The following is a 23,436-nucleotide window of genomic DNA, read 5'->3' as shown; positions in this document are numbered from 1 at the left end:
AGCTGTTCACTCGGCTTCCAGGTGGGGGCGCTCTGCGCCTCCTGCAGGTCTTGGCTCAGGGGCTGCTTGCCCTGAGCTGGGGCTGTGCGCGGGAGCCCAGGCACGCAGGGGCAGGCCCCAACCAGCTGCACACGTCTCTGCTGGGGAGGAGAGCGCTAGGGAAGCTACGTGTGTGAGGCAGCTGCTGGGCGCCCAGGGAGTCAGCCTCCGGGTGTGCGGGGCTGCAGACCCCAGCCAGGGGCCCTGGGAGCCTGGTGCCCTCCGTGCGGTGCTGAGCCTGGGCGGCCAAGCAACCGCTGGAGGAGCCCTGCACTGGCCCTTCCCTTCCCTCGCAAGAGCTCTTTCTGCTGGAGCCCTTGGCAGTGTGCAAGCCACCGGCCCCTAAGCCCTCCCCAAGGACGCCTGGGGCCTAGGTGCAAAGGCAAGGCAGGAGCGGAGCTGAGGCCAGGAAGGCGCCAGTGGCGTCTCCCAGCCTCGCGCCGCCTGCTCCTTCCTGGGCAGGAAGCCTAGCAGCGAGGCAAGTCTGGGCAAGGCTCGCCCAGGGCAGAGCAGCCTCGCGCCAGCAACTCTGCCAGAACGGGCCTCTGAGCAGAGCTGGAGCTCTGCCGTCCTGGAGGCGCACTCGGCTCCAGCCAAGTAGGGCTTGAGCCAAACGAGGCTGGGCTGCCTCTTCTTCCCTCGAGGAGGCTCGCCTCCCCGCCAGCTGTTCACACGGCTTCCAGGTGGGGGCGCTCTGCGCCTCCTGCAGGTCTTGGCTCAGGGGCTGCTTGCCCTGAGCTGGGGCTGTGCGCAGGAGCCCAGGCACGCAGGGGCAGGGCCCAACCAGCTGCACACGTCTCTGCTGTGGAGGAGAGCGCTAGGGAAGCTACGTGTGTGAGGCAGCTGCTGGGCGCCCAGGGAGTCAGCCTCCGGGTGTGCGGGGCTGCAGACCCCAGCCAGGGGCCCTGGGAGTCTGGGGCACTCCGAGCGGCGCTGAGCCTGGGCGGCCAAGCAACCGCTGGAGGAGCCCTGCACTGGCCCTTCCCTTCCCTCGCACAGAGCTCTTCCTGCTTGAGCCCTTGGCACTGTGCAAGCCACCGGCCCCTAAGCCCTGCCCAAGGACGCCTGGGGCCTAGGTGCAAAGGCAAGGCAGGAGCGGAGCTGAGGCCAGGAAGGCGCCAGTGGCGTCTCCCAGCCTCGCGCAGCCTGCTCCTTCCTGGGCAGGAAGCCTAGCAGCGAGGCAAGTCTGGGCAAGGCTCGCCCGGGGCAGAGCAGCCTCGCGCCAGCAACTCTGCCAGAACGGGCCTCTGAGCAGAGCTGGAGCTCTGCCGTCCTGGAGGCACACTCGGCTCCAGCCAAGTAGGGCTTGAGCCAAACGACGCTGGGCTGCCTCTTCTTCCCTCGAGGAGGCTCGCCTCCCCTCCAGCTGTTCACTCGGCTTCCAGGTGGGGGCGCTCTGCGCCTCCTGCAGGTCTTGGCTCAGGGGCTGCTTGCCCTGAGCTGGGGCTGTGGGCGGGAGCCCAGGCACGCAGGGGCAGGCCCCAACCAGCTGCACACGTCTCTGCTGGGGAGGAGAGCGCTAGGGAAGCTACGTGTGTGAGGCAGCTGCTGGGCGCCCAGGGAGACAGCCTCCGGGTGTGCGGGGCTGCAGATCCCAGCCAGGGGCCCTGGGAGCCTGGTGCACTCCGTGCAGCGCTGAGCCTGGGCGGCCAAGCAACCGCTGGAGGAGCCCTGCACTGGCCCTTCCCTTCCCTCGCACAGAGCTCTTCCTGCTGGAGCCCTTGGCACTCTGCAAGCCACCGGCCCCTAAGCCCTCCCCAAGGACGCCTGGGGCCTAGGTGCAAAGGCAAGGCAGGAGCGGAGCTGAGGCCAGGAAGGCGCCAGTGGCGTCTCCCAGCCTCGCGCAGCCTGCTCCTTCCTGGGCAGGAAGCCTAGCAGCGAGGCAAGTCTGGGCAAGGCTCGCCCAGGGCAGAGCAGCCTCGCGCCAGCAACTCTGCCAGAACGGGCCTCTGAGCAGAGCTGGAGCTCTGCCGTCCTGGAGGCGCACTCGGCTCCAGCCAAGTAGGGCTTGAGCCAAACGAGGCTGGGCTGCCTCTTCTTCCCTCGAGGAGGCTCGCCTCCCCGCCAGCTGTTCACTCGGCTTCCAGTTGGGGGCGCTCTGCGCCTCCTGCAGGTCTTGGCTCAGGGGCTGCTTGCCCTGAGCTGGGGCTGTGGGCGGGAGCCCAGGCACGCAGGGGCAGGCCCCAACCAGCTGCACACGTCTCTGCTGGGGAGGAGAGCGCTAGGGAAGCTACGTGTGTGAGGCAGCTGCTGGACTCCCAGGGAGTCAGCCTCCGGGTGTGCGGGGCTGCAGACCCCAGCCAGGGGCCCTGGGAGCCTGGTGCACTCCGTGCGGCGCTGAGCCTGGGCGGCCAAGCAACCGCTGGAGGAGCCCTGCACTGGCCCTTCCCTTCCCTCGCACAGAGCTCTTCCTGCTGGAGCCCTTGGCACTCTGCAAGCCACCGGCCCTAAGCCCTCCCCAAGGACGCCTGGGGCCTTGGTGCAAAGGCAAGGCAGGAGCGGAGCTGAGGCCAGGAAGGCGCCAGTGGCGTCTCCCTGCCTCGCGCAGCCTGCTCCTTCCTAGGCAGGAAGCCTAGCAGCGAGGCAAGTCTGGGCAAGGCTCGCCCAGGGCAGAGAAGCCTCCGGCCAGCAACTCTGCCAGAACGGGCCTCTGAGCAGAGCTGGAGCTCTGCCGTCCTGGAGGCGCACTCGGCTCCAGCCAAGTAGGGCTTGAGCCAAACGAGGCTGTGCTGCCTCTTCTTCCCTCGAGGAGGCTCGCCTCCCCGCCAGCTGTTCACTCGTCTTCCAGTTGGGGGCGCTCTTCGCCTCCTGCAGGTCTTGGCTCAGGGGCTGCTTGCCCTGAGCTGGGGCTGTGCGCAGGAGTCCAGGCACGCAGGGGCAGGCCCCAACCAGCTGCACACGTCTCTGCTGGGGAGGAGAGCGCTAGGGAAGCTACGTGTGTGAGGCAGCTGCTGGGCGCCCAGGGAGTCAGCCTCCGGGTGTGCGGGGCTGCAGACCCCAACCAGGGGCCCTGGGAGCCTGGGGCACTCCAAGCGGCGCTGAGCCTGGGCGGCCAAGCAACCGCTGGAGGAGCCCTGCACTGGCCCTTCCCTTCCCTCGCACAGAGCTCTTCCTGCTGGAGCCCTTGGCAGTGTGCAAGCCACCGGCCCCTAAGCCCTCCCCAAGGACGCCTGGGGCCTAGGTGCAAAGGCAAGGCAGGAGCGGAGCTGAGGCCAGGAAGGCGCCAGTGGCGTCTCCCAGCCTCGCGCAGCCTGCTCCTTCCTGGGCAGGAAGCCTAGCAGCGAGGCAAGTCTGGGCAAGGCTCGCCCAGGGCAGAGCAGCCTCGCGCCAGCAACTCTGCCAGAACGGGCCTCTGAGCAGAGCTGGAGCTCTGCCGTCCTGGAGGCGCACTCGGCTCCAGCCAAGTAGGGCTTGAGCCAAACGAGGCTGGGCTGCCCCTTCTTCCCTCGAGGAGGCTCGCCTCCCCGCCAGCTGTTCACTCGGCTTCCAGGTGGGGGCGCTCTGCGCCTCCTGCAGGTCTTGGCTCAGGGGCTGCTTGCCCTGAGCTGGGGCTGTGCGCAGGAGCCCAGGCACGCAGGGGCAGGCCCCAACCAGCTGCACACGTCTCTGCTGGGGAGGAGAGCGCTAGGGAAGCTACGTGTGTGAGGCAGCTGCTGGGCGCCCAGGGAGTCAGCCTCCGGGTGTGCGGGGCTGCAGACCCCAGCCAGGGGCCCTGGGAGCCTGGGGCACTCCGAGCGGCGCTGAGCCTGGGCGGCCAAGCAACCGCTGGAGGAGCCCTGCACTGGCCCTTCCCTTCCCTCGCACAGAGCTCTTCCCGCTGGAGCCCTTGGCACTCTGCAAGCCACCGGCCCCTAAGCCCTCCCCAAGGACGACTGGGGCCTAGGTGCAAAGGCAAGGCAGGAGCGGAGCTGAGGCCAGGAAGGCGCCAGTGGCGTCTCCCAGCCTCGCGCAGCCTGCTCCTTCCTGGGCAGGAAGCCTAGCAGCGAGGCAAGTCTGGGCAAGGCTCGCCCAGGGCAGAGCAGCCTCGCGCCAGCAACTCTGCCAGAACGGGCCTCTGAGCAGAGCTGGAGCTCTGCCGTCCTGGAGGCGCACTCGGCTCCAGCCAAGTAGGGCTTGAGCCAAACGAGGCTGGGCTGCCTCTTCTTCCCTCGAGGAGGCTCGCCTCCCCGCCAGCTGTTCACTCGGCTTCCAGTTGGGGGCGCTCTTCTCCTCCTGCAGGTCTTGGCTCAGGGGCTGCTTGCCCTGAGCTGGGGCTGTGCGCAGGAGCCCAGGCACGCAGGGGCAGGCCCAAACCAGCTGCACACGTCTCTGCTGGGGAGGAGAGCGCTAGGGAAGCTACGTGTGTGAGGCAGCTGCTGGGCGCCCAGGGAGTCAGCCTCCGGGTGTGCGGGGCTGCAGACCCCAGCCAGGGGCCCTGGGAGCCTGGGGCACTCCGAGCGGCGCTGAGCCTGGGCGGCCAAGCAACCGCTGGAGGAGCCCTGCACTGGCCCTTCCCTTCCCTCGCACAGAGCTCTTCCTGCTGGAGCCCTTGGCACTCTGCAAGCCACCGGCCCCTAAGCCCTCCCCAAGGACGCCTGGGGCCTAGGTGCAAAGGCAAGGCAGGAGCGGAGCTGAGGCCAGGAAGGCGCCAGTGGCGTCTCCCAGCCTCGCGCAGCCTGCTCCTTCCTGGACAGGAAGCCTAGCAGCGAGGCAAGTCTGTGCAAGGCTCGCCCAGGGCAGAGCAGCCTCGCGCCAGCAACTCTGCCAGAACGGGCCTCTGAGCAGAGCTGGAGCTCTGCCGTCCTGGAGGCGCACTCGGCTCCAGCCAAGTAGGGCTTGAGCGAAACGAGGCTGAGCTGCCTCTTCTTCCCTCGAGGAGGCTCGCCTCCCCTCCAGCTGTTCACTCGGCTTCCAGGTGGGGGCGCTCTGCGCCTCCTGCAGGTCTTGGCTCAGGGGCTGCTTGCCCTGAGCTGGGGCTGTGGGCGGGAGCCCAGGCACGCAGGGGCAGGCCCCAACCAGCTGCACACGTCTCTGCTGGGGAGGAGAGCGCTAGGGAAGCTACGTGTGTGAGGCAGCTGCTGGGCGCCCAGGGAGTCAGCCTCCGGGTGTGCGGGGCTGCAGACCCCAGCCAGGGGCCCTAGGAGCCTGGTGCCCTCCGTGCGGCGCTGAGCCTGGGCGGCCAAGCAACCGCTGGAGGAGCCCTGCACTGGCCCTTCCCTTCCCTCGCAAGAGCTCTTTCTGCTGGAGCCCTTGGCAGTGTGCAAGCCACCGGCCCCTAAGGCCTCCCCAAGGACGCCTGGGGCCTAGGTGCAAAGGCAAGGCAGGAGCGGAGCTGAGGCCAGGAAGGCGCCAGTGGCGTCTCCCAGCCTCGCGCAGCCTGCTCCTTCCTGGGCAGGAAGCCTAGCAGCGAGGCAAGTCTGGGCAAGGCTCGCCCAGGGCAGAGCAGCCTCGCGCCAGCAACTCTGCCAGAACGGGCCTCTGAGCAGAGCTGGAGCTCTGCCGTCCTGGAGGCGCACTCGGCTCCAGCCAAGTAGGGCTTGAGCCAAACGAGGCTGGGCTGCCTCTTCTTCCCTCGAGGAGGCTCGCCTCCCCGCTAGCTGTTCACTCGGCTTCCAGGTGGGGGCGCTCTGCGCCTCCTGCAGGTCTTGGCTCAGGGGCAGCTTGCCCTGAGCTGGGGCTGTGCGCGGGAGCCCAGGCACGCAGGGGCAGGCCCCAACCAGCTGCACACGTCTCTGCTGGGGAGGAGAGCGCTAGGGAAGCTACGTGTGTGAGGCAGCTGCTGGACTCCCAGGGAGTCAGCCTCCGGGTGTGCGGGGCTGCAGACCCCAGCCAGGGGCCCTGGGAGCCTGGTGCACTCCGTGCGGCGCTGAGCCTGGGCGGCCAAGCAACCGCTGGAGGAGCCCTGCACTGGCCCTTCCCTTCCCTCGCACAGAGCTCTTCCTGCTGGAGCCCTTGGCACTCTGCAAGCCACCGGCCCCTAAGCCCTACCCAAGGACGCCTGGGGCCTAGGTGCAAAGGCAAGGCAGGAGCGGAGCTGAGGCCAGGAAGGCGCCAGTGGCGTCTCCCAGCCTCGCGCAGCCTGCTCCTTCCTGGGCAGGAAGCCTAGCAGCGAGGCAAGTCTGGGCAAGGCTCGCCCAGGGCAGAGCAGCCTCGCGCCAGCAACTCTGCCAGAACGGGCCTCTGAGCAGAGCTGGAGCTCTGCCGTCCTGGAGGCGCACTCGGCTCCAGCCAAGTAGGGCTTGAGCCAAACGAGGCTGGGCTGCCTCTTCTTCCCTCAAGGAGGCTCGCCTCCCCGCCAGCTGTTCACTCGGCTTCCAGTTGGGGGCGCTCTTCGCCTCCTGCAGGTCTTGGCTCAGGCGCTGCTTGCCCTGTACTGGGGCTGTGCGCAGGAGCCCAGGCACGCAGGGGCAGGCCCCAACCAGCTGCACACGTCTCTTCTGGGGAGGAGAGCGCTAGGGAAGCTACGTGTGTGAGGCAGCTGCTGGGCGCCCAGGGAGTCAGCCTCCGGGTGTGCGGGGCTGCAGAACCCAGCCAGGGCCCTGGGAGCCTGGGGCACTCCGTGCGGCGCTGAGTCTGGGCGGCCAAGCAACCGCTGGAGGAGCCCTGCACTGGCCCTTCCCTTCCCTCGCACAGAGCTCTTCCTGCTGGAGCCCTTGGCACTCTGCAAGCCACCGGCCCATAAGCCCTCCCCAAGGACGCCTGGGGCCTAGGTGCAAAGGCAAGGCAGGAGCGGAGCTGAGGCCAGGAAGGCGCCAGTGGCGTCTCCCAGCCTCGCGCAGCCTGCTCCTTCCTGGGCAGGAAGCCTAGCAGCGAGGCAAGTCTGGGCAAGGCTCGCCCAGGGCAGAGCAGCCTCGCGCCAGCAACTCTGCCAGAACGGGCCTCTGAGCAGAGCTGGAGCTCTGCCGTCCTGGAGGCGCACTCGGCTCCAGCCAAGTAGGGCTTGAGCCAAACGAGGCTGGGCTGCCTCTTCTTCCCTCGAGGAGGCTCGCCTCCCCGCCAGCTGTTCACACGGCTTCCAGGTGGGGGCGCTCTGCGCCTCCTGCAGGTCTTGGCTCAGGGGCTGCTTGCCCTGAGCTGGGGCTGTGCGCAGGAGCCCAGGCACGCAGGGGCAGGGCCCAACCAGCTGCACACGTCTCTGCTGTGGAGGAGAGCGCTAGGGAAGCTACGTGTGTGAGGCAGCTGCTGGGCGCCCAGGGAGTCAGCCTCCGGGTGTGCGGGGCTGCAGACCCCAGCCAGGGGCCCTGGGAGTCTGGGGCACTCCGAGCGGCGCTGAGCCTGGGCGGCCAAGCAACCGCTGGAGGAGCCCTGCACTGGCCCTTCCCTTCCCTCGCACAGAGCTCTTCCTGCTTGAGCCCTTGGCACTGTGCAAGCCACCGGCCCCTAAGCCCTGCCCAAGGACGCCTGGGGCCTAGGTGCAAAGGCAAGGCAGGAGCGGAGCTGAGGCCAGGAAGGCGCCAGTGGCGTCTCCCAGCCTCGCGCAGCCTGCTCCTTCCTGGGCAGGAAGCCTAGCAGCGAGGCAAGTCTGGGCAAGGCTCGCCCGGGGCAGAGCAGCCTCGCGCCAGCAACTCTGCCAGAACGGGCCTCTGAGCAGAGCTGGAGCTCTGCCGTCCTGGAGGCGCACTCGGCTCCAGCCAAGTAGGGCTTGAGCCAAACGAGGCTGGGCTGCCTCTTCTTCCCTCGAGGAGGCTCGCCTCCCCGCCAGCTGTTCACTCGGCTTCCAGTTGGGGGCGCTCTTCTCCTCCTGCAGGTCTTGGCTCAGGGGCTGCTTGCCCTGAGCTGGGGCTGTGCGCAGGAGCCCAGGCACGCAGGGGCAGGCCCAAACCAGCTGCACACGTCTCTGCTGGGGAGGAGAGCGCTAGGGAAGCTACGTGTGCGAGGCAGCTGCTGGGCGCCCAGGGAGTCAGCCTCCGGGTGTGCGGGGCTGCAGACCCCAGCCAGGGGCCCTGGGAGCCTGGGGCACTCCGAGCGGCGCTGAGCCTGGGGGGCCAAGCAACCGCTGGAGGAGCCCTGCACTGGCCCTTCCCTTCCCTCGCACAGAGCTCTTCCTGCTGGAGCCCTTGGCACTGTGCAAGCCACCGGCCCCTAAGCCCTGCCCAAGGACGCCTGGGGCCTAGGTGCAAAGGCAAGGCAGGAGCGGAGCTGAGGCCAGGACGGCGCCAGTGGCGTCTCCCAGCCTCGCGCAGCCTGCTCCTTCCTGGGCAGGAAGCCTAGCAGCGAGGCACGTCTGGGCAAGGCTCGCCCAGGGCAGAGCAGCCTCGCGCCAGCAACTCTGCCAGAACGGGCCTCTGAGCAGACCTGGAGCTCTGCCGTCCTGGAGGCACACTCGGCTCCAGCCAAGTAGGGCTTGAGCCAAACGAGGCTGGGCTGCCTCTTCTTCCCTCGAGGAGGCTCGCCTCCCCTCCAGCTGTTCACTCGGCTTCCAGGTGGGGGCGCTCTGCGCCTCCTGCAGGTCTTGGCTCAGGGGCTGCTTGCCCTGAGCTGGGGCTGTGCGCGGGAGCCCAGGCACGCAGGGGCAGGCCCCAACTAGCTGCACACGTCTCTGCTGGGGAGGAGAGCGCTAGGGAAGCTACGTGTGTGAGGCAGCTGCTGGACTCCCAGGGAGTCAGCCTCCGGGTGTGCGGGGCTGCAGACCCCAGCCAGGGGCCCTGGGAGCCTGGTGCACTCCGTGCGGCGCTGAGCCTGGGCGGCCAAGCAACAGCTGGAGGAGCCCTGCACTGGCCCTTCCCTTCCCTCGCACAGAGCTCTTCCTGCTGGAGCCCTTGGCACTCTGCAAGCCACCGGCCCCTAAGCCCTCCCCAAGGACGCCTGGGGCCTAGGTGCAAAGGCAAGGCAGGAGCGGAGCTGAGGCCAGGAAGGCGCCAGTGGCGTCTCCCAGCCTCGCGCAGCCTGCTCCTTCCTGGGCAGGAAGCCTAGCAGCGAGGCAAGTCTGGGCAAGGCTCGCCCAGGGCAGAGCAGCCTCGCGCCAGCAACTCTGCCAGAACGGGCCTCTGAGCAGAGCTGGAGCTCTGCCGTCCTGGAGGCGCACTCGGCTCCAGCCAAGTAGGGCTTGAGCCAAACGAGGCTGGGCTGCCTCTTCTTCCCTCGAGGAGGCTCGCCTCCCCTCCAGCTGTTCACTCGGCTTCCAGGTGGGGGCGCTCTGCGCCTCCTGCAGGTCTTGGCTCAGGGGCTGCTTGCCCTGAGCTGGGGCTGTGCGCAGGAGCCCAGGCACGCAGGGGCAGGCCCCAACCAGCTGCACACGTCTCTGCTGGGGAGGAGAGCGCTAGGGAAGCTACGTGTGTGAGGCAGCTGCTGGGCGCCCAGGGAGTCAGCCTCCGGGTGTGCGGGGCTGCAGATCCCAGCCAGGGGCCCTGGGAGCCTGGGGCACTCCGAGCGGCGCTGAGCCTGGGCGGCCAATCAACCGCTGGAGGAGCCCTGCACTGGCCCTTCCCTTCCCTCGCACAGAGCTCTTCCTGCTGGAGCCCTTGGCACTCTGCAAGCCACCGGCCCCTAAGCCCTCCCCAAGGACGCCTATGGCCTAGGTGCAAAGGCAAGGCAGGAGCGGAGCTGAGGCCAGGAAGGCGCCAGTGGCGTCTCCCAGCCTCGCGCAGCCTGCTCCTTCCTGGGCAGGAAGCCTAGCAGCGAGGCAAGTCTGGGCAAGGCTCGCCCAGGGCAGAGCAGCCTCGCGCCAGCAACTCTGCCAGAACGGGCCTCTGAGCAGAGCTGGAGCTCTGCCGTCCTGGAGGCGCACTCGGCTCCAGCCAAGTAGGGCTTGAGCCAAACGAGGCTGGGCTGCCTCTTCTTCCCTCGAGGAGGCTCGCCTCCCCGCCAGCTGTTCACTCGGCTTCCAGGTGGGGGCGCTCTGCGCCTCCTGCAGGTCTTGGCTCAGGGGCTGCTTGCCCTGAGCTGGGGCTGTGCGCAGGAGCCCAGGCACGCAGGGGCAGGCCCCAACCAGCTGCACACGTCTCTGCTGGGGAGGAGAGCGCTAGGGAAGCTACGTGTGTGAGGCAGCTGCTGGACTCCCAGGGAGTCAGCCTCCGGGTGTGCGGGGCTGCAGACCCCAGCCAGGGGCCCTGGGAGCCTGGTGCACTCCGTGCGGCGCTGAGCCTGGGCGGCCAAGCAACCGCTGGAGGAGCCCAGCACTGGCCCTTCCCTTCCCTCGCACAGAGCTCTTCCTGCTGGAGCCCTTGGCACTGTGCAAGCCACCGGCCCCTAAGCCCTCCCCAAGGACGCCTGGGGCCTAGGTGCAAAGGCAAGGCAGGAGCGGAGCTGAGGCCAGGAAGGCGCCAGTGGCGTCTCCCAGCCTCGCGCAGCCTGCTCCTTCCTGGGCAGGAAGCCTAGCAGCGAGGCAAGTCTGGGCAAGGCTCGCCCAGGGCAGAGCAGCCTCGCGCCAGCAACTCTGCCAGAACGGGCCTCTGAGCAGAGCTGGAGCTCTGCCGTCCTGGAGGCGCACTCGGCTCCAGCCAAGTATGGCTTGAGCCAAACGAGGCTGGGCTGCCTCTTCTTCCCTCGAGGAGGCTCGCCTCCCCGCCAGCTGTTCACTCGGCTTCCAGTTGGGGGCGCTCTTCGCCTCCTGCAGGTCTTGGCTCAGGGGCTGCTTGCCCTGTACTGGGGCTGTGCGCAGGAGCCCAGGCACGCAGGGGCAGGCCCCAACCAGCTGCACACGTCTCTTCTGGGGAGGAGAGCGCTAGGGAAGCTACGTGTGTGAGGCAGCTGCTGGGCGCCCAGGGAGTCAGCCTCCGGGTGTGCGGGGCTGCAGAACCCAGCCAGGGCCCTGGGAGCCTGGGGCACTCCGTGCGGCGCTGAGTCTGGGCGGCCAAGCAACCGCTGGAGGAGCCCTGCACTGGCCCTTCCCTTCCCTCGCACAGAGCTCTTCCTGCTGGAGCCCTTGGCACTCTGCAAGCCACCGGCCCATAAGCCCTCCCCAAGGACGCCTGGGGCCTAGGTGCAAAGGCAAGGCAGGAGCGGAGCTGAGGCCAGGAAGGCGCGAGTGGCGTCTCCCAGCCTCGCGCAGCCTGCTCCTTCCTGAGAAGGAAGCCTAGCAGCGAGGCAAGTCTGGGCAAGGCTCGCCCAGGGCAGAGCAGCCTCGCGCCAGCAACTCTGCCAGAACGGGCCTCTGAGCAGAGCTGGAGCTCTGCCGTCCTGGAGGCGCACTCGGCTCCAGCCAAGTAGGGCTTGAGCCAAACGAGGCTGGGCTGCCTCTTCTTCCCTCGAGGAGGCTCGCCTCCCCGCCAGCTGTTCACACGGCTTCCAGGTGGGGGCGCTCTGCGCCTCCTGCAGGTCTTGGCTCAGGGGCTGCTTGCCCTGAGCTGGGGCTGTGCGCAGGAGCCCAGGCACGCAGGGGCAGGGCCCAACCAGCTGCACACGTCTCTGCTGTGGAGGAGAGCGCTAGGGAAGCTACGTGTGTGAGGCAGCTGCTGGGCGCCCAGGGAGTCAGCCTCCGGGTGTGCGGGGCTGCAGACCCCAGCCAGGGGCCCTGGGAGTCTGGGGCACTCCGAGCGGCGCTGAGCCTGGGCGGCCAAGCAACCGCTGGAGGAGCCCTGCACTGGCCCTTCCCTTCCCTCGCACAGAGCTCTTCCTGCTGGAGCCCTTGGCACTGTGCAAGCCACCGGCCCCTAAGACCTCCCCAAGGACGCCTGGGGCCTAGGTGCAAAGGCAAGGCAGGAGCGGAGCTGAGGCCAGGAAGGCGCCAGTGGCGTCTCCCAGCCTCGCGCAGCCTGCTCCTTCCTGGGCAGGAAGCCTAGCAGCGAGGCAAGTCTGGGCAAGGCTCGCCCGGGGCAGAGCAGCCTCGCGCCAGCAACTCTGCCAGAACGGGCCTCTGAGCAGAGCTGGAGCTCTGCCGTCCTGGAGGCACACTCGGCTCCAGCCAAGTAGGGCTTGAGCCAAACGACGCTGGGCTGCCTCTTCTTCCCTCGAGGAGGCTCGCCTCCCCTCCAGCTGTTCACTCGGCTTCCAGGTGGGGGCGCTCTGCGCCTCCTGCAGGTCTTGGCTCAGGGGCTGCTTGCCCTGAGCTGGGGCTGTGGGCGGGAGCCCAGGCACGCAGGGGCAGGCCCCAACCAGCTGCACACGTCTCTGCTGGGGAGGAGAGCGCTAGGGAAGCTACGTGTGTGAGGCAGCTGCTGGGCGCCCAGGGAGACAGCCTCCGGGTGTGCGGGGCTGCAGATCCCAGCCAGGGGCCCTGGGAGCCTGGTGCACTCCGTGCAGCGCTGAGCCTGGGCGGCCAAGCAACCGCTGGAGGAGCCCTGCACTGGCCCTTCCCTTCCCTCGCACAGAGCTCTTCCTGCTGGAGCCCTTGGCACTCTGCAAGCCACCGGCCCCTAAGCCCTCCCCAAGGACGCCTGGGGCCTAGGTGCAAAGGCAAGGCAGGAGCGGAGCTGAGGCCAGGAAGGCGCCAGTGGCGTCTCCCAGCCTCGCGCAGCCTGCTCCTTCCTGGGCAGGAAGCCTAGCAGCGAGGCAAGTCTGGGCAAGGCTCGCCCAGGGCAGAGCAGCCTCGCGCCAGCAACTCTGCCAGAACGGGCCTCTGAGCAGAGCTGGAGCTCTGCCGTCCTGGAGGCGCACTCGGCTCCAGCCAAGTAGGGCTTGAGCCAAACGAGGCTGGGCTGCCTCTTCTTCCCTCGAGGAGGCTCGCCTCCCCGCCAGCTGTTCACTCGGCTTCCAGGTGGGGGCGCTCTGCGCCTCCTGCAGGTCTTGGCTCAGGGGCTGCTTGCCCTGAGCTGGGGCTGTGGGCGGGAGCCCAGGCACGCAGGGGCAGGCCCCAACCAGCTGCACACGTCTCTGCTGGGGAGGAGAGCGCTAGGGAAGCTACGTGTGTGAGGCAGCTGCTGGACTCCCAGGGAGTCAGCCTCCGGGTGTGCGGGGCTGCAGACCCCAGCCAGGGGCCCTGGGAGCCTGGTGCACTCCGTGCGGCGCTGAGCCTGGGCGGCCAAGCAACCGCTGGAGGAGCCCTGCACTGGCCCTTCCCTTCCCTCGCACAGAGCTCTTCCTGCTGGAGCCCTTGGCACTCTGCAAGCCACCGGCCCCTAAGCCCTCCCCAAGGACGCCTGGGGCCTTGGTGCAAAGGCAAGGCAGGAGCGGAGCTGAGGCCAGGAAGGCGCCAGTGGCGTCTCCCTGCCTCGCGCAGCCTGCTCCTTCCTGGGCAGGAAGCCTAGCAGCGAGGCAAGTCTGGGCAAGGCTCGCCCAGGGCAGAGCAGCCTCGCGCCAGCAACTCTGCCAGAACGGGCCTCTGAGCAGAGCTGGAGCTCTGCCGTCCTGGAGGCGCACTCGGCTCCAGCCAAGTAGGGCTTGAGCCAAACGAGGCTGGGCTGCCTCTTCTTCCCTCGAGGAGGCTCGCCTCCCCGCCAGCTGTTCACACGGCTTCCAGGTGGGGGCGCTCTGCGCCTCCTGCAGGTCTTGGCTCAGGGGCTGCTTGCCCTGAGCTGGGGCTGTGCGCAGGAGCCCAGGCACGCAGGGGCAGGGCCCAACCAGCTGCACACGTCTCTGCTGTGGAGGAGAGCGCTAGGGAAGCTACGTGTGTGAGGCAGCTGCTGGGCGCCCAGGGAGTCAGCCTCCGGGTGTGCGGGGCTGCAGACCCCAGCCAGGGGCCCTGGGAGTCTGGGGCACTCCGAGCGGCGCTGAGCCTGGGCGGCCAAGCAACCGCTGGAGGAGCCCTGCACTGGCCCTTCCCTTCCCTCGCACAGAGCTCTTCCTGCTGGAGCCCTTGGCACTGTGCAAGCCACCGGCCCCTAAGACCTGCCCAAGGACGCCTGGGGCCTAGGTGCAAAGGCAAGGCAGGAGCGGAGCTGAGGCCAGGAAGGCGCCAGTGGCGTCTCCCAGCCTCGCGCAGCCTGCTCCTTCCTGGGCAGGAAGCCTAGCAGCGAGGCAAGTCTGGGCAAGGCTCGCCCGGGGCAGAGCAGCCTCGCGCCAGCAACTCTGCCAGAACGGGCCTCTGAGCAGAGCTGGAGCTCTGCCGTCCTGGAGGCACACTCGGCTCCAGCCAAGTAGGGCTTGAGCCAAACGACGCTGGGCTGCCTCTTCTTCCCTCGAGGAGGCTCGCCTCCCCTCCAGCTGTTCACTCGGCTTCCAGGTGGGGGCGCTCTGCGCCTCCTGCAGGTCTTGGCTCAGGGGCTGCTTGCCCTGAGCTGGGGCTGTGGGCGGGAGCCCAGGCACGCAGGGGCAGGCCCCAACCAGCTGCACACGTCTCTGCTGGGGAGGAGAGCGCTAGGGAAGCTACGTGTGTGAGGCAGCTGCTGGGCGCCCAGGGAGACAGCCTCCGGGTGTGCGGGGCTGCAGATCCCAGCCAGGGGCCCTGGGAGCCTGGTGCACTCCGTGCAGCGCTGAGCCTGGGCGGCCAAGCAACCGCTGGAGGAGCCCTGCACTGGCCCTTCCCTTCCCTCGCACAGAGCTCTTCCTGCTGGAGCCCTTGGCACTCTGCAAGCCACCGGCCCCTAAGCCCTCCCCAAGGACGCCTGGGGCCTAGGTGCAAAGGCAAGGCAGGAGCGGAGCTGAGGCCAGGAAGGCGCCAGTGGCGTCTCCCAGCCTCGCGCAGCCTGCTCCTTCCTGGGCAGGAAGCCTAGCAGCGAGGCAAGTCTGGGCAAGGCTCGCCCAGGGCAGAGCAGCCTCGCGCCAGCAACTCTGCCAGAACGGGCCTCTGAGCAGAGCTGGAGCTCTGCCGTCCTGGAGGCGCACTCGGCTCCAGCCAAGTAGGGCTTGAGCCAAACGAGGCTGGGCTGCCTCTTCTTCCCTCGAGGAGGCTCGCCTCCCCGCCAGCTGTTCACTCGGCTTCCAGGTGGGGGCGCTCTGCGCCTCCTGCAGGTCTTGGCTCAGGGGCTGCTTGCCCTGAGCTGGGGCTGTGGGCGGGAGCCCAGGCACGCAGGGGCAGGCCCCAACCAGCTGCACACGTCTCTGCTGGGGAGGAGAGCGCTAGGGAAGCTACGTGTGTGAGGCAGCTGCTGGACTCCCAGGGAGTCAGCCTCCGGGTGTGCGGGGCTGCAGACCCCAGCCAGGGGCCCTGGGAGCCTGGTGCACTCCGTGCGGCGCTGAGCCTGGGCGGCCAAGCAACCGCTGGAGGAGCCCTGCACTGGCCCTTCCCTTCCCTCGCACAGAGCTCTTCCTGCTGGAGCCCTTGGCACTCTGCAAGCCACCGGCCCCTAAGCCCTCCCCAAGGACGCCTGGGGCCTTGGTGCAAAGGCAAGGCAGGAGCGGAGCTGAGGCCAGGAAGGCGCCAGTGGCGTCTCCCTGCCTCGCGCAGCCTGCTCCTTCCTGGGCAGGAAGCCTAGCAGCGAGGCAAGTCTGGGCAAGGCTCGCCCAGGGCAGAGAAGCCTCGCGCCAGCAACTCTGCCAGAACGGGCCTCTGAGCAGAGCTGGAGCTCTGCCGTCCTGGAGGCGCACTCGGCTCCAGCCAAGTAGGGCTTGAGCCAAACGAGGCTGTGCTGCCTCTTCTTCCCTCGAGGAGGCTCGCCTCCCCGCCAGCTGTTCACTCGTCTTCCAGTTGGGGGCGCTCTTCGCCTCCTGCAGGTCTTGGCTCAGGGGCTGCTTGCCCTGTACTGGGGCTGTGCGCAGGAGCCCAGGCACGCAGGGGCAGGCCCCAACCAGCTGCACACGTCTTTGCTGGGGAGGAGAGCGCTAGGGAAGCTACGTGTGTGAGGCAGCTGCTGGGCGCCCAGGGAGTCAGCCTCCGGGTGTGCGGGGCTGCAGACCCCAACCAGGGGCCCTGGGAGCCTGGGGCACTCCAAGCGGCGCTGAGCCTGGGCGGCCAAGCAACCGCTGGAGGAGCCCTGCACTGGCCCTTCCCTTCCCTCGCACAGAGCTCTTCCTGCTGGAGCCCTTGGCAGTGTGCAAGCCACCGGCCCCTAAGCCCTCCCCAAGGAAGCCTGGGGCCTAGGTGCAAAGGCAAGGCAGGAGCGGAGCTGAGGCCAGGAAGGCGCCAGTGGCGTCTCCCAGCCTCGCGCAGCCTGCTCCTTCCTGGGCAGGAAGCCTAGCAGCGAGGCAAGTCTGGGCAAGGCTCGCCCAGGGCAGAGCAGCCTCGCGCCAGCAACTCTGCCAGAACGGGCCTCTGAGCAGAGCTGGAGCTCTGCCGTCCTGGAGGCGCACTCGGCTCCAGCCAAGTAGGGCTTGAGCCAAACGAGGCTGGGCTGCCCCTTCTTCCCTCGAGGAGGCTCGCCTCCCCGCCAGCTGTTCACTCGGCTTCCAGGTGGGGGCGCTCTGCGCCTCCTGCAGGTCTTGGCTCAGGGGCTGCTTGCCCTGAGCTGGGGCTGTGCGCAGGAGCCCAGGCACGCAGGGGCAGGCCCCAACCAGCTGCACACGTCTCTGCTGGGGAGGAGAGCGCTAGGGAAGCTACGTGTGTGAGGCAGCTGCTGGGCGCCCAGGGAGTCAGCCTCCGGGTGTGCGGGGCTGCAGACCCCAGCCAGGGGCCCTGGGAGCCTGGGGCACTCCGAGCGGCGCTGAGCCTGGGCGGCCAAGCAACCGCTGGAGGAGCCCTGCACTGGCCCTTCCCTTCCCTCGCACAGAGCTCTTCCCGCTGGAGCCCTTGGCACTCTGCAAGCCACCGGCCCCTAAGCCCTTCCCAAGGACGACTGGGGCCTAGGTGCAAAGGCAAGGCAGGAGCGGAGCTGAGGCCAGGAAGGCGCCAGTGGCGTCTCCCAGCCTCGCGCAGCCTGCTCCTTCCTGGGCAGGAAGCCTAGCAGCGAGGCAAGTCTGGGCAAGGCTCGCCCAGGGCAGAGCAGCCTCGCGCCAGCAACTCTGCCAGAACGGGCCTCTGAGCAGAGCTGGAGCTCTGCCGTCCTGGAGGCGCACTCGGCTCCAGCCAAGTAGGGCTTGAGCCAAACGAGGCTGGGCTGCCTCTTCTTCCCTCGAGGAGGCTCGCCTCCCCGCCAGCTGTTCACTCGGCTTCCAGTTGGGGGCGCTCTGCGCCTCCTGCAGGTCTTGGCTCAGGGGCTGCTTGCCCTGAGCTGGGGCTGTGCGCGGGAGCCCAGGCACGCAGGGGCAGGCCCAAACTAGCTGCACACGTCTCTGCTGGGGAGGAGAGCGCTAGGGAAGCTACGTGTGCGAGGCAGCTGCTGGGCGCCCAGGGAGTCAGCCTCCGGGTGTGCGGGGCTGCAGACCCCAGCCAGGGGCCCTGGGAGCCTGGGGCACTCCGAGCGGCGCTGAGCCTGGGGGGCCAAGCAACCGCTGGAGGAGCCCTGCACTGGCCCTTCCCTTCCCTCGCACAGAGCTCTTCCTGCTGGAGCCCTTGGCACTGTGCAAGCCACCGGCCCTAAGCCCTGCCCAAGGACGCCTGGGGCCTAGGTGCAAAGGCAAGGCAGGAGCGGAGCTGAGGCCAGGAAGGCGCCAGTGGCGTCTCCCAGCCTCGCGCAGCCTGCTCCTTCCTGGGCAGCAAGCCTAGCAGCGAGGCAAGTCTGGGCAAGGCTCGCCCAGGGCAGAGCAGCCTCGCGCCAGCAACTCTGCCAGAACGGGCCTCTGAGCAGACCTGGAGCTCTGCCGTCCTGGAGGCACACTCGGCTCCAGCCAAGTAGGGCTTGAGCCAAACGAGGCTGGGCTGCCTCTTCTTCCCTCGAGGAGGCTCGCCTCCCCTCCAGCTGTTCACTCGGCTTCCAGGTGGGGGCGCTCTGCGCCTCCTGCAGGTCTTGGCTCAGGGGCTGCTTGCCCTGAGCTGGGGCTGTGCGCGGGAGCCCAGGCACGCAGGGGCAGGCCCCAACTAGCTGCACACGTCTCTGCTGGGGAGGAGAGCGCTAGGGAAGCTACGTGTGTGAGGCAGCTGCTGGACTCCCAGGGAGTCAGCCTCCGGGTGTGCGGGGCTGCAGACCCCAGCCAGGGGCCCTGGGAGCCTGGTGCACTCCGTGCGGCGCTGAGCCTGGGCGGCCAAGCAACAGCTGGAGGAGCCCTGCACTGGCCCTTCCCTTCCCTCGCACAGAGCTCTTCCTGCTGGAGCCCTTGGCACTCTGCAAGCCACCGGCCCCTAAGCCCTCCCCAAGGACGCCTGGGGCCTAGGTGCAAAGGCAAGGCAGGAGCGGAGCTGAGGCCAGGAAGGCGCCAGTGGCGTCTCCCAGCCTCGCGCAGCCTGCTCCTTCCTGGGCAGGAAGCCTAGCAGCGAGGCAAGTCTGGGCAAGGCTCGCCCAGGGCAGAGCAGCCTCGCGCCAGCAACTCTGCCAGAACGGGCCTCTGAGCAGAGCTGGAGCTCTGCCGTCCTGGAGGCGCACTCGGCTCCAGCCAAGTAGGGCTTGAGCCAAACGAGGCTGGGCTGCCTCTTCTTCCCTCGAGGAGGCTCGCCTCCCCGCCAGCTGTTCACTCGGCTTCCAGGTGGGGGCGCTCTGCGCCTCCTGCAGGTCTTGGCTCAGGGGCTGCTTGCCCTGAGCTGGGGCTGTGCGCAGGAGCCCAGGCACGCAGGGGCAGGCCCCAACCAGCTGCACACGTCTCTGCTGGGGAGGAGAGCGCTAGGGAAGCTACGTGTGTGAGGCAGCTGCTGGGCGCCCAGGGAGTCAGCCTCCGGGTGTGCGGGGCTGCAGACCCCAGCCAGGGGCCCTGGGAGCCTGGGGCACTCCGAGCGGCGCTGAGCCTGGGCGGCCAAGCAACCGCTGGAGGAGCCCTGCACTGGCCCTTCCCTTCCCTCGCACAGAGCTCTTCCTGCTGGAGCCCTTGGCACTCTGCAAGCCACCGGCCCCTAAGCCCTCCCCAAGGACGCCTGGGGCCTAGGTGCAAAGGCAAGGCAGGAGCGGAGCTGAGGCCAGGAAGGCGCCAGTGGCGTCTCCCAGCCTCGCGCAGCCTGCTCCTTCCTGGGCAGGAAGCCCTGCAGGAAGGCAAGTCTGGGCAAGGCTCGCCCAGGGCAGAGCAGCCTCGCGCCAGCAACTCTGCCAGAACGGGCCTCTGAGCAGAGCTGGAGCTCTGCCTTCCTGGAGGCGCACTCGGCTCCAGCCAAGTAGGGCTTGAGCCAAACGAGGCTGTGCTGCCTCTTCTTCCCTCGAGGAGGCTCGCCTCCCCGCCAGCTGTTCACTCGGCTTCCAGGTGGGGGCGCTCTGCGCCTCCTGCAGGTCTTGGCTCAGGGGCTGCTTGCCCTGAGCTGGGGCTGTGGGCGGGAGCCCAGGCACGCAGGGGCAGGCCCCAACTAGCTGCACACGTCTCTGCTGGGGAGGAGAGCGCTAGGGAAGCTACGTGTGTGAGGCAGCTGCTGGACTCCCAGGGAGTCAGCCTCCGGGTGTGCGGGGCTGCAGACCCCAGCCAGGGGCCCTGGGAGCCTGGTGCACTCCGTGCGGCGCTGAGCCTGGGCGGCCAAGCAACCGCTGGAGGAGCCCAGCACTGGCCCTTCCCTTCCCTCGCACAGAGCTCTTCCTGCTGGAGCCCTTGGCACTGTGCAAGCCACCAGCCCCTAAGCCCTCCCCAAGGACGCCTGGGGCCTAGGTGCAAAGGCAAGGCCGGAGCGGAGCTGAGGCCAGGAAGGCGCCAGTGGCGTCTCCCAGCCTCGCGCAGCCTGCTCCTTCCTGGGCAGGAAGCCTAGCAGCGAGGCAAGTCTGGGCAAGGCTCGCCCAGGGCAGAGCAGCCTCGCGCCAGCAACTCTGCCAGAACGGGCCTCTGAGCAGAGCTGGAGCTCTGCCGTCCTGGAGGCGCACTCGGCTCCAGCCAAGTAGGGCTTGATCCAAACGAGGCTGTGCTGCCTCTTCTTCCCTCGAGGAGGCTCGCCTCCCCGCCAGCTGTTCACTCGGCTTCCAGTTGGAGGCGCTCTTCGCCTCCTGCAGGTCTTGGCTCAGGGGCTGCTTGCCTTGAGCTGGGGCTGTGCGCAGGAGCCCAGGCACGCAGGGGAAGGCCCCAACCAGCTGCACACGTCTCTGCTGGGGAGGAGAGCGCTAGGGAAGCTACGTGTGTGAGGCAGCTGCTGGGCGCCCAGGGAGTCTGCCTGCGGGTGTGCCGGGCTGCAGAACCCAGCCAGGGCCCAGGGAGCCTGGGGCACTCCGTGCGGCGCTGAGTCTGGGCGGCCAAGCAACCGCTGGAGGAGCCCTGCACTGGCCCTTCCCTTCCCTCGCACAGAGCTCTTCCTGCTGGAGCCCTTGGCACTCTGCAAGCCACCGGCCCCTAAGCCCTCCCCAAGGACGCCTGGGGCCTATGTGCAAAGGCAAGGCAGGAGAGGAGCTGAGGCCAGGAAGGCGCCAGTGGCGTCTCCCAGCCTCGCGCAGCCTGCTCCTTCCTGGGCAGGAAGCCTAGCAGCGAGGCAAGTCTGGGCAAGGCTCGCCCAGGGCAGAGCAGCCTCGCGCCAGCAACTCTGCCAGAACGGGCCTCTGAGCAGAGCTGGAGCTCTGCCTTCCTGGAGGCGCACTCGGCTCCAGCCAAGTAGGGCTTGAGCCAAACGAGGCTGGGCTGCCTCTTCTTCCCTCGAGGAGGCTCGCCTCCCCGCCAGCTGTTCACTCGGCTTCCAGGTGGGGGCGCTCTGCGCCTCCTGCAGGTCTTGGCTCAGGGGCTGCTTGCCCTGAGGTGGGGCTGTGCGCAGGAGCCCAGGCACACAGGGGCAGGCCCCAACCAGCTGCACACGTCTCTGCTGGGGAGGAGAGCGCTAGGGAAGCTACGTGTGTGAGGCAGCTGCTGGGCGCCCAGGGAGTCAGCCTCCGGGTGTGCGGGGCTGCAGACCCCAGCCAGGGGCCCTGGGAGCCTGGTGCACTCCGTGCGGCGCTGAGCCTGGGCGGCCAAGCAACCGCTGGAGGAGCCCTGCACTGGCCCTTCCCTTCCCTCGCACAGAGCTCTTCCTGCTGGAGCCCTTGGCAGTGTGCAAGCCACCGGCCCCTAAGCCCTCCCCAAGGACGCCTGGGGCCTAGGTGCAAAGGCAAGGCAGGAGCGGATGTGAGGCCAGGAAGGCGCCAGTGGCGTCTCCCAGCCTCGCGCAGCCTGCTCCTTCCTGGGCAGGAAGCCTAGCAGCGAGGCAAGTCTGGGCAAGGCTCGCCCAGGGCAGAGCAGCCTCGCGCCAGCAACTCTGCCAGAACGGGCCTCTGAGCAGAGCTGGAGCTCTGCCGTCCTGGAGGCGCACTCGGCTCCAGCCAAGTAGGGCTTGAGCCAAACGAGGCTGGGCTGCCTCCTCGTCCCTCGAGGAAGCTCGCCTCCCCGCCAGCTGTTCACTCGGCTTCCAGGTGGGGGCCCTCTGCGCCTCCTGCAGGTCTTGGCTCAGGGGCTGCTTGCCCTGAGCTGGGGCTGTGGGCGGGAGCCCAGGCACGCAGGGGCAGGCCCCAACCAGCTTCACACGTCTGTGCTGTGGAGGAGAGCGCTAGGGAAGCTACGTGTGTGAGGCAGCTGCTGGGCGCCCAGGGAGTCAGCCTCCGGGTGTGCGGGGCTGCAGACCCCAGCCAGGGGCCCTGGGAGCCTGGTGCACTCCGTGCGGCGCTGAGCCTGGGCGGCCAAGCAACCGCTGGAGGAGCCCTGCACTGGCCCTTCCCTTCCCTCGCACAGAGCTCTTCCTGCTGGAGCCCTTGGCACTCTGCAAGCCACCGGCCCCTAAGCCCTCCCCAAGGACGCCTGGGGCCTAGGTGCAAAGGCAAGGCAGGAGCGGAGCTGAGGCCAGGAAGGCGCCAGTGGCGTCTCCCAGCCTCGCGCAGCCTGCTCCTTCCTGGGCAGGAAGCCTAGCAGCGAGGCAAGTCTGGGCAAGGCTCGCCCAGGGCAGAGCAGCCTCGCGCCAGCAACTCTGCCAGAACGGGCCTCTGAGCAGAGCTGGAGCTCTGCCGTCCTGGAGGCGCACTCGGCTCCAGCCAAGTAGGGCTTGAGCCAAACGAGGCTGTGCTGCCTCTTCTTCCCTCGAGGAGGCTCGCCTCCCCGCCAGCTGTTCACTCGGCTTCCAGTTGGGGGCGCTCTTCGCCTCCTGCAGGTCTTGGCTCAGGGGCTGCTTGCCTTGAGCTGGGGCTGTGCGCAGGAGCCCAGGCACGCAGGGGCAGGCCCCAACCAGCTGCACACGTCTCTGCTGGGGAGGAGAGCGCTAGGGAAGCTACGTGTGTGAGGCAGCTGCTGGGCGCCCAGGGAGTCAGCCTCCGGGTGTGCCGGGCTGCAGAACCCAGCCAGGGCCCAGGGAGCCTGGGGCACTCCGTGCGGCGCTGAGTCTGGGCGGCCAAGCAACCGCTGGAGGAGCCCTGCACTGGCCCTTCCCTTCCCTCGCACAGAGCTCTTCCTGCTGGAGCCCTTGGCACTCTGCAAGCCACCGGCCCCTAAGCCCTCCCCAAGGACGCCTGGGGCCTAGGTGCAAAGGCAAGGCAGGAGCGGAGCGGAGGCCAGGAAGGCGCCAGTGGCGTCTCCCAGCCTCGCGCAGCCTGCTCCTTCCTGGGCAGGAAGCCTAGCAGCGAGGCAAGTCTGGGCAAGGCTCGCCCAGGGCAGAGCAGCCTCGCGCCAGCAACTCTGCCAGAACGGGCCTCTGAGCAGAGCTGGAGCTCTGCCGTCCTGGAGGCGCACTCGGCTCCAGCCAAGTAGGGCTTGAGCCAAACGAGGCTGGGCTGCCTCTTCTTCCCTCGAGGAGGCTCGCCTCCCCGCCAGCTGTTCACTCGGCTTCCAGGTGGGGGCGCTCTGCGCCTCCTGCAGGTCTTGGCTCAGGGGCTGCTTGCCCTGAGCTGGGGCTGTGCGCAGGAGCCCAGGCACACAGGGGCACCCCCCAACCAGCTGCACACGTCTCTGCTGGGGAGGAGAGCGCTAGGGAAGCTACGTGTGTGAGGCAGCTGCTGGGCGCCCAGGGAGTCAGCCTCCGGGTGTGCGGGGCTGCAGTCCCCAGCCAGGGGCCCTGGGATCCTGGTGCACTCCGTGCGGCGCTGAGCCTGGGCGGCCAAGCAACCGCTGGAGGAGCCCTGCACTGGCCCTTCCCTTCCCTCGCACAGAGCTCTTCCTGCTGGAGCCCTTGGCAGTGTGCAAGCCACCGGCCCCTAAGCCCTCCCCAAGGACGCCTGGGGCCTAGGTGCAAAGGCAAGGCAGGAGCGGATCTGAGGCCAGGAAGGCGCCAGTGGCGTCTCCCAGCCTCGCGCAGCCTGCTCCTTCCTGGGCAGGAAGCCTAGCAGCGAGGCAAGTGTGGGCAAGGCTCGCCCAGGGCAGAGCAGCCTCGCGCCAGCAACTCTGCCAGAACGGGCCTCTGAGCAGAGCTGGAGCTCTGCCGTCCTGGAGGCGCACTCGGCTCCAGCCAAGTAGGGCTTGAGCCAAACGAGGCTGGGCTGCCTCTTCGTCCCTCGAGGAGGCTCGCCTCCCCGCCAGCTGTTCACTCGGCTTCCAGGTGGGGGCGCTCTGCGCCTCCTGCAGGTCTTGGCTCAGGGGCTGCTTGCCCTGAGCTGGGGCTGTGGGCGGGAGCCCAGGCACGCAGGGGCTAGCCCCAACCAGCTGCACACGTCTCTGCTGGGGAGGAGAGCGCTAGGGAAGCTACGTGTGTGAGGCAGCTGCTGGGCGCCCAGGGAGTCAGCCTCCGGGTGTGCGGGGCTGCAGACCCCAGCCAGGGCCCTGGGAGCCTGGTGCACTCCGTGCGGCGCTGAGCCT

The sequence above is a fragment of the Ovis canadensis genome, chromosome 26 (assembly GCF_042477335.2).
Source record: "Ovis canadensis isolate MfBH-ARS-UI-01 breed Bighorn chromosome 26, ARS-UI_OviCan_v2, whole genome shotgun sequence".
In the NCBI taxonomy this organism is placed as follows: Eukaryota; Metazoa; Chordata; class Mammalia; order Artiodactyla; family Bovidae; genus Ovis; species Ovis canadensis.
The sequence above is the reverse complement of the archived record's forward strand: the minus strand, read 5'-3'. Positions refer to the sequence as shown.